The following is a 15,022-nucleotide window of genomic DNA, read 5'->3' on the forward strand; positions in this document are numbered from 1 at the left end:
CTATTTTAGCAGTGACTGTTGTGTTTGCTTTACACAAACTGTGTAATATAATCATGAACAATTTGAAGGAGGCACAGACAGACAGAAAGAGCAGGGTGTGGCCTGTTCCTTTGTAATGATAAACCGTAAAACAAATGTCCTTACAATTATCCTCCACATTAAAATAGCATGAGCCATATGCATTCATATTCATAATGGCCTTCAGTAAAAGGGCATGGACTCATTTCAGCATGCACTCAACACAAATGCAGCTTAAGTAATACATATAGGACTGTTTTACACAATTGTCTTCCATTCTCTGAGATGATGGCTGTATGACAGCAACATACACTCTAAAAAATGCTGGGTTGTTTTTTCAACCCAAACGCTGGGTTGAGACTGCTGGGTAAGAATGCTGGGTTGATTTAACCCAATTTGGGTTGAAAGTTGTTTTTAACCTGCAACCCAGCGTGCTGGGTTGGGAACGCGGACGTGAAAGAGAGCACGCACGTCACGCAAAAACACGGACGACACCAGTTGGAGAAGCCGCCATTTTCTTAGCGCATTCAGGTGGAAGCGAATAAAAGACGTTTATGCAGTTTATGGTAAGTAAATATACAAATTTCAAGTAGTTATCAATTGTTTTTTATCCAAGAGTATTTAGAGATTTCGTGGAAGGTGGAAAAGTCAGAAAAGAGCTTTTATGGAAATATTCGCGTTTTTTTTGCCTCAAGTCTTAACTGCCGCTTTTATTGGGTTTCTTTCGTCTTATTTCCAAAAATTCTGTTAATAGAGGCTGTTATCAACATATATTAAATATTTCTCTAACGATTTTATTGTATAAACGCAGTTTTATGCTGTCAGCTCAATTGTGATTCGACCTCACGGCCAAATGACAGCCGCGCTGCGTCTCATACGACACAACTGTCTTCAGTGGACTAGGAAGAAAGTGCGCCACACTGTCATCACGACGCTGGCATTTGGAAGGGAAAAGGTAAGTCCATTTTTAAAAATTGCTTCTGAATATGTCAACTTTATTATATATTATTTGCTGTATTGGCTACGGGTTTGATTCTGTGAAGTTTAACTTATTATTCTAGCTTGGTCTTCTGTCAGAACATAACGTTACTTAACAAATCTTCCGTTCCTGCTTTCGTTTAACTGTACATTAATAACAGTAGATGTTATTAATTTACTATGAGCAATCCACTTACTATACATACTTTACATTTGTACCTATTTAAACGTATAGACAGTATATTTTTTTAACGTTACATCGACCGCCATTTTGTCCGTGCCTCTCTCCCGAGATATGTTAAGTTAATTTTCGATGGTGTCTCTTCAGAAAATGTGGACTAAACCGCTCGATTCATATATATAAAAAAAAAAAACTTTTGAAGCTTCAAAGTGCTAACGTTAGTTGTGAAGACTGTCAAAAAGGGGCACATCTCAGATTTCATCAAAAGATATTAATTTATGTTATGAAGATGAACGAAAGTCTTGCGGGTTTGGAACAACGTGATAGTGACGAGGCTGAATCCAGCTTCTTATTCGCAGCTTCTTATTGACGCTATCCGGTCCACCTTAAAAGACGCGACGCTTCCGCGTCTTTGGTTTCTTATTCACGCTCATTTTAGGAACCGTGTGATTTTTCTCTTATTCACTTTTAGGGGCCCTGATACTATTGTGTCTATTTTCAGAAAATAACAATAAACCATTTTAAAAGGTAATTACAGAAATATCAGTGAAAATGACTGTAAAAAATATAAATGTTCATACAATATAATTACATTTCAATTATTGCACTCAAATGCTTTAAATACATTAATAAATCAATAAAAGGTAAGGTAACTAGAGATTAATGCCAGCTCCAGCTTGGATCCAGCCTCCGAAGACTTCAGATGAACCAACACCAGATGATACCTACCCCTGCAAGCTCTCCAGAACAACAAATATGGATGAAATACAAAATGTATGGAAATTGGAATCTTACAACTGTACTTTCTGAATTAATTGATTAATTTTGCATTATGGTTACTTATTTTGATGTTATGAACACAATCTGACAATGCAGTTAGAAGAGCCATCACATTGTGGACTCATTTGGGGAAGTGAAAAATTTCACTGGTGCTTTATACCCATCGTGATTGAATATCTTCATTAAAAAATGCAAATATTTTTTACTGTGACGTTATGAATTTATGAACCAACGAATTTGACAAACAACAGTACAGTTAGAAGAGCCTTTGCATTAATGGCACCCGTGGCCCATTTGGAGGCGCTATATCTCGGCTGCCTTTATGGGTGCGTTCAAAGTTGCACTGGGGCATTATACCCAGTGTACTTGACTGTCACCATGCAGAATTCCAGACATTTTTACTGTAGCATTTTGAAGTTATGGATCCATTAATTTGACATGAAAGTACAGTAAGAAGAGTTATTGCATTGTTGGCCCATTTGGAGGCGCTATATCTCGGCTACCTTTATGGGTGCGTTCAAATTTGCACTGGGGCATTAAAATCAGTGTGCCTGACTGTCACCATGCAACATTCCAGACATTTTTACTGTAGCATTTTGAAGTTATGGATCCATTAATTTGACCTTTATGACAATACAGTAAGATTAGCTAGCGCATTGTTGGCCTATTGGAGGCGCCATATCTCGGCTGCCTTTAAGGGTGCGTTCAAAGTTGCACCTGGGCATTACACCCAGTGTGCCTGACTGTCACCATGCAAAATTCCAGACATTTTTACTGTAGCCTTTTGAAGTTATGGATCCATTAATTTGACATATATGACAATACAGTAAGAAGAGCTATTGCCTTGTTGGCCTATTGGAGGCGCTATATCTCAGGGGGCTTTATGGGTGCGTTCAAAGTTGCACTGGGGCATTATACCCAATGTGCTTGACTGTCACCATGCATAATTTCAGACATTTTTACTGTAGCATTTTGAAGTTATGGATCCATTAATTTGACATGAAAGTACAGTAAGAAGAGCTATTGCATTGTTGGCCCATTTGGAGGCGCTATATCTCAGGGGGCTTTATGGGTGCGTACAAAGTTGCACTGGGGCATTATACCCAGTGTGCCTGACTGTCACCATGGAGAATTCCAGACATTTTTACTGTAGCATTTTGAAGTTATGGATCCATGAATTTAACATTTATGACAATACAGTAAGAATAGCTATTGCATTGTTGGCCTATTGGAGGCGCTATATCTCGGCTGCCTTTATGGGTGCATTCAAAGTTGCACGGGGGCATTATACCCAGTGTGCTTGACCGTCACCATGCAAAATTCCATATATTTTTACTTTAGCATTTTGAAGTTATGGATCCATTAATTTGACATATGATAGTACAGTAAGAAGAGCTATTGCATTGTTGGCCCATTTGGAGGCGCTATATCTCGGCTGCCTTTATGGGTGCGTTCAAAGTTGCACTGGGACATTATACCCAGTGTGCCTGACTGTCACCATGCAAAATTCCAGACATTTTTACTGTAGCATTTTGAAGTTATGGATCCATTAATTTGACATATATGACAATACAGTAAGAAGAGCTATTGCATTGTTGGCCCATTTGGATGCACTATATCTCAGGGGGCTTTATGGGTGTGTTCAAAGTTGCACTGGGACATTATACCCAGTGTGCTTGTCTGTCACCATGCAAAATTCCACACATTTTTACTGTAGCATTTTGAAGTTAAGAATCCATGAATTTGACATATATGACAATACAGTAAGAATAGCTATTGCATTGTTGGCCTTTTGGAGGCGCTATATCTCGACTGCCTTTATGGGTGCGTTTAAAGTTGCACTGGGGCATTATACCCAGTGTGCTTGACTGTTACCATGCAGAATTCCAGACATTTTTACTGTAGCATTTTGAAGTTATGGATCCATTAATTTGACATATGATAGTACAGTAAGAATAGCTATTGCGTTGTTGGCCTATTGGAGGCGCTATATCTCGGCTGCCTTTATGGGTGCGTTCAAAGTTGCACTGGGACATTATACCCAGTGTGCTTGACTGTCACCATGCAGAATTCCAGACATTTTTACTGTAGCATTTTGAAGTTAAGAATCCATGAATTTGACATATGATAGTACAGTAAGAAGTGTTATTGCATTGTTGGCCCAATGGAGGCGCTATATCTCGGCTGCCTTTGTGGGTGCGTTCAAAGTAGAACTGGGGCATTATACCCAGTGTGCCTGACTGTCACCATGCAAAATTCCAGACATTTTTACTGTAGCATTTTGAAGTTATGGATCCATTAATTTGACATATATGACAATAAAGTAAGAAGAGCTATTGCATTGTTGGCCCATTTGGATGCGCTATATCTCAGGGGGCTTTATGGGTGCGTTCAAAGTTGCACTGGGACATTATACCCAGTGTGCTTGTCTGTCACCATGCAAAATTCCAGACATTTTTACTGTAGCATTTTGAAGTTAAGAATCCATGAATTTGACATATATGACAATACAGTAAGAATAGCTATTGCATTGTTGGCCTTTTGGAGGCGCTATATCTCGACTGCCTTTATGGGTGCGTTCAAATTTGCACTGGGGCATTATACCCAGTGTGCTTCACTGTCACCATGCAGAATTCCAGACATTTTTACTGTAGCATTTTGAAGTTATGGATCCATTAATTTGACATATGATAGTACAGTAAGAAGAGCTATTGCATTGTTGGCCTATTGGAGGCGCTATATCTCGGATGCCTTAATGGGTGCGTTCAAAGTTGCACTGGGGCATTATACCCAGTGTGCTTGACTGTCACCATGCATAATTTCAGACATTTTTACTGTAGCATTTTGAAGTTAAGAATCCATGAATTTGACATATGATAGTACAGTAAGAAGTGTTATTGCATTGTTGGCCCAATGGAGGCGCTATATCTCGGCTGCCTTTGTGGGTGCGTTCAAAGTAGAGCTGGGGCATTATACCCAGTGTGCCTGACTGTCACCATGCAAAATTCCAGACATTTTTACTGTAGCATTTTGAAGTTAAGAATCCATGAATTTGACATATATGACAATACAGTAAGAATAGCTATTGCATTGTTGGCCTTTTGGAGGCGCTATATCTCGACTGCCTTTATGGGTGCGTTCAAATTTGCACTGGGGCATTATACCCAGTGTGCTTGACTGTCACCATGCAGAATTCCAGACATTTTTACTGTAGCATTTTGAAGTTATGGATCCATTAATTTGATATGGCAATACAGTAAGAATAGCTATTGCATTGTTGGCCCATTTGGAGGCGCTATATCTCGGCTGCCTTTATGGGTGCGTTCAAAGTTGCACTGGGGCATTATACCCAGTGTGCTTGACTGTCACCATGCAGAATTCCAGACATTTTTACTGTAGCATTTGGAAGTTATGGATCCATTAATGTGACATATATGACAATACAGTTAGAATAGTTATTGCATTGTTGGCCTATTGGAGGCGCTATATCTCGGCTGCCTTTATGGGTGCGTTCAAATTTGCACTGGGGCATTATACCCAGTGTGCCTGACTGTCACCATGCAGAATTCCAGACATTTTTACTGTAGCATTTGGAAGTTATGGATCCATTAATTTGACATATGATAGTACAGTAAGAAGAGCTATTGCATTGTTGGCCCATTTGGAGGCGCTATATCACGGCTGCCTTTATGGGTGCGTTCAAAGTTGCACTGGGGCATTATACTCAGTGTGCTTGACTGTCACCATGCAGAATTCCAGACATTTTTACTGTAGCATTTGGAAGTTATGGATCCATTAATTTGACATATGATAGTACAGTAAGAAGAGTTATTGCATTGTTGGCCCATTTGGAGGCGCTATATCTCAGGGGGCTTTATGGGTGCGTTCAAAGTTGCACTGGGGCATTATACCCAGTGTGCCTGACTGTCACCATGCAACATTCCAGACATTTTTACTGTAGCATTTGGAAGTTATGGATCCATTAATTTGACAAATATGACAATTCAGTAAGAATAGCTATTGCATTGTTGGTTCATTTGGAGGCGCTATATCTCGGCTGCCCTTATGGGTGCGTTCAAAATAGAACTGGGGCATTATACCCGGTGTGCCTGACTGTCACCATGCATAATTTCAGACATTTTTACTGTAGCATTTGGAAGTTATGGATCCATTAATTTGACATATGATAGTACAGTAAGAAGAGCTATTGCATTGTTGGCCCATTTGGAGGCGCTATATCTCAGGGGGCTTTATGGGTGCGTTCAAATTTGCACTGGGGCATTATACCCAGTGTGCCTGACTGTCACCATGCAGAATTCCAGACATTTTTACTGTAGCATTTGGAAGTTATGGATCCATTAATTTGACATATTATAGTACAGTAAGAAGAGCTATTGCATTGTTGGCCCATTTGGAGGCGCTATATCTCAGGGGGCTTTATGGGTGCGTTCAAATTTGCACTGGGGCATTATACCCAGTGTGCCTGACTGTCACCATAAAAAATTCCAGACATTTTTACTGTAACATTTGGAAGTTATGGATCCATTAATTTGACATATATGACAATACAGTAAGAATAGCTATTGCATTGTGGCCTATTGGAGGCGCTATATCACGGCTGCCTTTATGGGGGCGTTCAAATTTGCACTGGGGCATTATACCCAGTGTGCTTGACTGTCACCATGCAGAATTCCAGACATTTTTACTGTAGCATATTGAAGTTATGGATCCATTAATTTGACATATGATAGTACAGTAAGAAGAGCTATTGCATTGTTGGCCCATTTGAAGGCGCGGAGATATAGCGCCTCCAAATGGGCCAACAAGGCAATAGCCATTCTAACTGTATTGCCAGATCAAATTCATGGATCCATAACTTCAAAATGCTACAGTAAAAATGTCTGGAATTTTGCATGGTGACAGTCAGGCACACTGGGTATAATGCCCCAGTGCAAATTTGAACGCACCCATAAAGCCCCCTGAGATATAGCGCCTCCAAATGGGCCAACAAGGCAATAGCTCTTCTTACTGTACTATAATATGTCAAATTAATGGATCCATAACTTCAAAATGCTACAGTAAAAATGTCTGGAATTCTGCATGGTGACAGTCAGGCACACTGGGTATAATGCCCCAGTGCAACTTTGAACGCACCCATTAAGGCATCCGAGATATAGCGCCTCCAATAGGCCAACAATGCAATAGCTCTTCTTACTGTACTATCATATGTCAAATTAATGGATCCATAACTTCCAAATGCTACAGTAAAAATGTCTGGAATTCTGCATGGTGACAGTCAAGCACACTGGGTATAATGTCCCAGTGCAACTTTGAACGCACCCATAAAGGCAGCCGAGATATAGCGCCTCCAATAGGCCAACAATGCAATAGCTATTCTTACTGTACTATCATATGTCAAATTAATGGATCCATAACTTCAAAATGCTACAGTAAAAATGTCTGGAATTCTGCATGGTGACAGTCAAGCACACAGGGTATAATGCCCCAGTGCAACTTTAAACGCACCCATAAAGGCAGCCGAGATATAGCGCCTCCAAATGGGCCAACAATGCAATAGCTATTCTTACTGTATTGCCATATCAAATTAATGGATCCATAACTTCAAAATGCTACAGTAAAAATGTCTGGAATTCTGCATGGTGACAGTCAAGCACACTGGGTATAATGCCCCAGTGCAAATTTGAACGCACCCATAAAGGCAGTCGAGATATAGCGCCTCCAAAAGGCCAACAATGCAATAGCTATTCTTACTGTATTGTCATATATGTCAAATTCATGGATTCTTAACTTCAAAATGCTACAGTAAAAATGTCTGGAATTTTGCATGGTGACAGTCAGGCACACTGGGTATAATGCCCCAGCTCTACTTTGAACGCACCCACAAAGGCAGCCGAGATATAGCGCCTCCATTGGGCCAACAATGCAATAACACTTCTTACTGTACTATCATATGTCAAATTCATGGATTCTTAACTTCAAAATGCTACAGTAAAAATGTCTGAAATTATGCATGGTGACAGTCAAGCACACTGGGTATAATGCCCCAGTGCAACTTTGAACGCACCCATTAAGGCATCCGAGATATAGCGCCTCCAATAGGCCAACAATGCAATAGCTCTTCTTACTGTACTATCATATGTCAAATTAATGGATCCATAACTTCAAAATGCTACAGTAAAAATGTCTGGAATTCTGCATGGTGACAGTGAAGCACACTGGGTATAATGCCCCAGTGCAAATTTGAACGCACCCATAAAGGCAGTCGAGATATAGCGCCTCCAAAAGGCCAACAATGCAATAGCTATTCTTACTGTATTGTCATATATGTCAAATTCATGGATTCTTAACTTCAAAATGCTACAGTAAAAATGTCTGGAATTTTGCATGGTGACAGACAAGCACACTGGGTATAATGTCCCAGTGCAACTTTGAACGCACCCATAAAGCCCCCTGAGATATAGCGCATCCAAATGGGCCAACAATGCAATAGCTCTTCTTACTTTATTGTCATATATGTCAAATTAATGGATCCATAACTTCAAAATGCTACAGTAAAAATGTCTGGAATTTTGCATGGTGACAGTCAGGCACACTGGGTATAATGCCCCAGTTCTACTTTGAACGCACCCACAAAGGCAGCCGAGATATAGCGCCTCCATTGGGCCAACAATGCAATAACACTTCTTACTGTACTATCATATGTCAAATTCATGGATTCTTAACTTCAAAATGCTACAGTAAAAATGTCTGGAATTCTGCATGGTGACAGTCAAGCACACTGGGTATAATGTCCCAGTGCAACTTTGAACGCACCCATAAAGGCAGCCGAGATATAGCGCCTCCAATAGGCCAACAACGCAATAGCTATTCTTACTGTACTATCATATGTCAAATTAATGGATCCATAACTTCAAAATGCTACAGTAAAAATGTCTGGAATTCTGCATGGTAACAGTCAAGCACACTGGGTATAATGCCCCAGTGCAACTTTAAACGCACCCATAAAGGCAGTCGAGATATAGCGCCTCCAAAAGGCCAACAATGCAATAGCTATTCTTACTGTATTGTCATATATGTCAAATTCATGGATTCTTAACTTCAAAATGCTACAGTAAAAATGTGTGGAATTTCGCATGGTGACAGACAAGCACACTGGGTATAATGTCCCAGTGCAACTTTGAACGCACCCATAAAGGCAGCCGAGATATAGCGCCTCCAAATGGGCCAACAATGCAATAGCTCTTCTTACTGTACTATCATATGTCAAATTAATGGATCCATAACTTCAAAATGCTAAAGTAAAAATATATGGAATTTTGCATGGTGACGGTCAAGCACACTGGGTATAATGCCCCCGTGCAACTTTGAATGCACCCATAAAGGCAGCCGAGATATAGCGCCTCCAATAGGCCAACAATGCAATAGCTATTCTTACTGTATTGTCATAAATGTTAAATTCATGGATCCATAACTTCAAAATGCTACAGTAAAAATGTCTGGAATTCTCCATGGTGACAGTCAGGCACACTGGGTATAATGCCCCAGTGCAACTTTGTACGCACCCATAAAGCCCCCTGAGATATAGCGCCTCCAAATGGGCCAACAATGCAATAGCTCTTCTTACTGTACTTTCATGTCAAATTAATGGATCCATAACTTCAAAATGCTACAGTAAAAATGTCTGAAATTATGCATGGTGACAGTCAAGCACATTGGGTATAATGCCCCAGTGCAACTTTGAACGCACCCATAAAGCCCCCTGAGATATAGCGCCTCCAATAGGCCAACAAGGCAATAGCTCTTCTTACTGTATTGTCATATATGTCAAATTAATGGATCCATAACTTCAAAAGGCTACAGTAAAAATGTCTGGAATTTTGCATGGTGACAGTCAGGCACACTGGGTGTAATGCCCAGGTGCAACTTTGAACGCACCCTTAAAGGCAGCCGAGATATGGCGCCTCCAATAGGCCAACAATGCGCTAGCTAATCTTACTGTATTGTCATAAAGGTCAAATTAATGGATCCATAACTTCAAAATGCTACAGTAAAAATGTCTGGAATGTTGCATGGTGACAGTCAGGCACACTGATTTTAATGCCCCAGTGCAAATTTGAACGCACCCATAAAGGTAGCCGAGATATAGCGCCTCCAAATGGGCCAACAATGCAATAACTCTTCTTACTGTACTTTCATGTCAAATTAATGGATCCATAACTTCAAAATGCTACAGTAAAAATGTCTGGAATTCTGCATGGTGACAGTCAAGTACACTGGGTATAATGCCCCAGTGCAACTTTGAACGCACCCATAAAGGCAGCCGAGATATAGCGCCTCCAAATGGGCCACGGGTGCCATTAATGCAAAGGCTCTTCTAACTGTACTGTTGTTTGTCAAATTCGTTGGTTCATAAATTCATAACGTCACAGTAAAAAATATTTGCATTTTTTAATGAAGATATTCAATCACGATGGGTATAAAGCACCAGTGAAATTTTTCACTTCCCCAAATGAGTCCACAATGTGATGGCTCTTCTAACTGCATTGTCAGATTGTGTTCATAACATCAAAATAAGTAACCATAATGCAAAATTAATCAATTAATTCAGAAAGTACAGTTGTAAGATTCCAATTTCCATACATTTTGTATTTCATCCATATTTGTTGTTCTGGAGAGCTTGCAGGGGTAGGTATCATCTGGTGTTGGTTCATCTGAAGTCTTCGGAGGCTGGATCCAAGCTGGAGCTGGCATTAATCTCTAGTTACCTTACCTTTTATTGATTTATTAATGTATTTAAAGCATTTGAGTGCAATAATTGAAATGTAATTATATTGTATGAACATTTATATTTTTTAGTCATTTTCACTGATATTTCTGTAATTACCTTTTAAAATGGTTTATTATTATTTTCTGAAAATAGACACAATAGTATCAGGGCCCCTAAAAGTGAATAAGAGAAAAACCACATGCATGGTCCCTAAATTGAGCTGATGGCAAGAGCAATAATTAAAGAATAGGCATACTGTAATTATATTGTATGTGCAATGTGTACTATATGTTTACAGTCAATCTTCGCTAATATATTATTCTTTTATTCTGAAAATGGACACAAAAGCAACACAATCCCTTAAAAAACGTGAATAAGAGAAAAATCACACGGTCCCTAAAATGAGCGTGAATAAGAAACCAAAGACGCGGAAGCGTCGCGTCTTTTAAGGTGGACCGGATAGCGTCAATAAGAAGCTGCGAATAAGAAGCTGGATTCAGCCTCGTGTGATAGTGAGTGAATAACCCTAACTAACCCCCTAAATTATGCTTGTCTACACCTTCTACCAAATACTACCTCTTGCAGTTGTAAACCATATTTTATTAATATAAATTAAGTCATCATGGGCACATCACAATACACTGAGAGGGTTTCTCAATTTGTTGTCATCATAACGTATACATCTTGTAAGTTTCACTGAAAAAATGGTTTATGGTTTAGAAAATTGGCAATGATATCATGATCATGCACATCATGATATCATTGCTGAAACAATATATTGTGCAGAACTAACATGCTGTAAAAATGCATTACCATTCAATTTTCTATTAAAGGAATCAACTGAAGAGCTTGCAACTACACCTACTATATCCATATCAAGGGAGCAGCAGCACAGGATAGCTGTGGAGCAAGTAGCAGCATTTGTAAGTTTTTGTGTGTTTAATGATTTCTTGTTTTGGTACCAGACTGTTGCTAGAAAAGGCCTTGTCTTTTTTTGTGTGCATGAATTAAAGAAATTTGTAGGATGTTTTTCTAACAAAAATAACAATATTTATACAAAAATATATAATTTATTTTTTAGAGCGTAAGAGACATCCTTCTTGCAACACCCAATGGCAGAGGTATTGTAGATGCTATTGAAAACGAGCACTGCATTTCACTTAAAGAGAGACAAGCCATGGTTCGGATCTTGGTGTCACATCTTATTTAACGCTTTGGAGAAAAGTGAGTACACATTTTCAATACAAAGTAAAGTAAAACATTTTAATGCTAGAATATTTTTGGATATATTAAATGTCTTGGTGTGTACATTTGTACTATTGTTAAAATTCAAAATATGAAATTGTTTCTTTTAGCCCAAGTGCAGGTACAAAAGTCACCCTGGCTTCATCAGTAGTTGAACAGTTTCCATACCTTAAAGGGGTCATATAATGGCATTTTTGTACAAGTTATATGATTCTTTAGTGTTTAAATGAAAACTTTGTAATATTCTTAAATTACAAATTCTTATTACAGGGTTTTTCCTACATAGAATTTTTTTGGGCGGCCGCCAAAACAAATTTTTGTCCCGCCAAAGCCTTATTTGATTTATATATTGATGTGGATGACTAATGCGCGTGACAGGGCGCACGTTAACTGAGTGACAGAGAACGAGCAGAGAGCGCACTCTCTGTCTTCAAAACGATCACCGTCTGAGCTCTTTCTCACTCGCGCATATCAATCAAAATCAGCTGAACTTACACAAAAGTAAAAGGTCGGAAGACTGACTCCATGTTCCACATGGCGCGTTTGCATAAAAAAAATCCCTGAATTGATGTTGGGTGTGAATTGCGCTCAATAAACGCACCTCTACTGACAGACGTTTTGCACACGCAGCGGCCATAAACCATACTTTCAAATACACGGAAAAAATATCGTTATAAAGTGTTTTCTGTGATGACAAATCTTTTGCGTTGTTTTAACAGTCTGGATTCACACTAATGACTCACTAATGACTAATTTGAACCGATTCATTTTACTGAACTGATCTGTCCAACACTGAACTCACGAATCAGTGTTTAATCATTTACTCAACACATCTGAGATGAGAATACAAGTGTGCTTACCCCATTAAACAAGAGGGGTTAGTAAGAATTAGTCTTAGTAATCCACAGTATTTTCCTGTATTTATTTTGGGTATTTATATTGATAATGTGTAGTAAATTACCACAAAAAAAATTGTTTAGACTGGAATAAGGTGAAACCAGAGCAACGCAAGTTGTTAGCTAGCTGATAATGTTATTAAATTGTAGATATGGTAGAGATTGAGACTATTTGTCTCACATCAAGACATCATATCACACATCAAGACATCATACATAATGAGAAAAAAAAAGAAGAAGCTTATTTGCATTTATTTTACATTTATTGTCTGTATTGGGCTCACATATCACGCGGGTAGGTGCTTTTACTGCGCGTGCGTGTGCTCGAGTGTGTGTGGATGACCATGTCTGGTCAGCTAGACAGCCACCACCGAAGACCATTTCTGACCCAGGAAAAACCCTGCATTAGCAGTGTTGGGAATGTTTTTTATCATTATAGGATGGTTGTGTACAGGCACTGCCAACACACATTTCCATACAATCTGCTTGTAAACGTGCATGTACCATTATATGACCCCTTTAAGGATTGCCAGGGTAAAGGAGTACAGTGTCTAACACAGGGATGTGATTTTGCTGTATTTATATGGAATTTTGTATTTTTCTACGAATGAGCTGATGAGTTGAATCAGGTGTTTGATTAGGACGAGTTCAGAAATGTGTAATGCTGGTGTGCCACCAGGAACAGGGATGGGAAAACACTCCTTTAACTACATTCATGTACTCATGTAAATGGCGCCAGTGTTGCACTTTTTAATACTGTTTTCTTTTTCTTTAAACACAAGGAAGCATGGTTCAGTCCAAGTAGATTCTACAGACCTGCTACTGGCTTCCTGGAGGAGCGTCTTCGAAACGTGCACAAAAGGGTCAGAAAAGGAGGACAAAATCGAGTTTCTTCAGAGAACCCATGAACTAGCAGTAGTTTAATTTTGCCAGGTATGTCTGTGTCTAATATATATGCAAAATTTGGACTTCCGATTCTGGGTGCGAATGGCCTCTACTTGTTACATTTTATTGATATATGAGCCAGCTGCTTTAAGTGAGAGCCGTTTTCCCTTTTTGTATATTAATACAAGACAGAATAATATCATTATCCTTTCACTACACTGCTCAGCCACACTTCAAGTAGTCACTAGCTGAATGTTATCTTTATAATTAATGAGAGTACTGTATACTGGTCGGCTTGGTGTGTCATACCCTTTACTGTTCCTAAAGGTATTTACATTAGTTTCACCTTTTTGCGTTCTAAATTGATGCCAATCCCCTATCCCCCCCTTCTCTATTTTTTTCTTCTTTTCAGATTGGGACCAATATGGCTGAGTACCTGCGCTCAAAAGACTCAAAAGAATTCCCTCATGCTTGGAGATAACCAATGCCCTCAAGCCTTTGCAATTATCAACACTCGAGCAAAATACATTGCTTGCTGCAGTTGATGTTTACTTTAAGGCATTCTATGTATTTGACATAGACTACCCGAAACGGTGTTCCACAGTGTAACAGTTTTTACAAACTAGTTTATGGACTTTCCAGGGATGAAACCCCAACCATGAGAGTTTTGCGAGCCTTCATTTTTGCTGACAAACAGTAATTGTCACATGATGTTATGCTCAAGATGTTGATGTAAATGCTTTGAAATGTTTTAAGATTTCAAATTCACATTCATCTTCTTCAAAAAGTTAATTTTTCTGACTCATTTTTATTACTTTATTACTTTCCTCTTTGCTGTTCTTCTTATATTTACTACTACTTCTAAATATGTGTACTTTTCTTTTACAGTACAATTACACTACAATGGATTACTGAGTATTTCACTCACATGATGTATGCTCAAGATGTTGATGTTAATTTGAGATTTCAAATCTTCTTTAAAAGGTTAATTTTTCTGACTAATTTTTGACAGTTTTTGTACTGTCTGAGACCTTTCCTCTTTGCTGTTCTTCTTATATTTACTACTACTTCTAAATACTTGTACTTTTCTTCTACAGTACAATTACACTACAATTGATTACAGAGTATTTCACTCACATGATGTATGCTCAAGATGTTGATGTAAATGCTTTAAGATTTCAAATTTTCTTCAAAAGGTTCATTTTTCTGACTCTTGATGACAGTTTTTGTACTGTCTGAGATATTTCCTCT

At 38.8% G+C, this 15,022-nt stretch overlaps 1 long non-coding RNA gene across 1 annotated transcript; it reads left to right on the forward strand.

The window, feature by feature from the left end:
• The first annotated feature begins 332 nt into the window (after positions 1 to 332).
• Positions 333 to 12,146, forward strand: LOC137071989 (uncharacterized). Its single transcript, XR_010904573.1, has 3 exons — positions 333 to 973; positions 11,579 to 11,668; positions 11,827 to 12,146. It is a non-coding gene; the product is annotated as an uncharacterized lncRNA (long non-coding RNA).
• The last annotated feature ends 2,876 nt before the right edge of the window (positions 12,147 to 15,022 follow it).

The sequence above is a fragment of the Pseudorasbora parva genome, chromosome 3 (assembly GCF_024679245.1).
Source record: "Pseudorasbora parva isolate DD20220531a chromosome 3, ASM2467924v1, whole genome shotgun sequence".
NCBI lineage: Eukaryota > Metazoa > Chordata > Actinopteri > Cypriniformes > Gobionidae > Pseudorasbora > Pseudorasbora parva.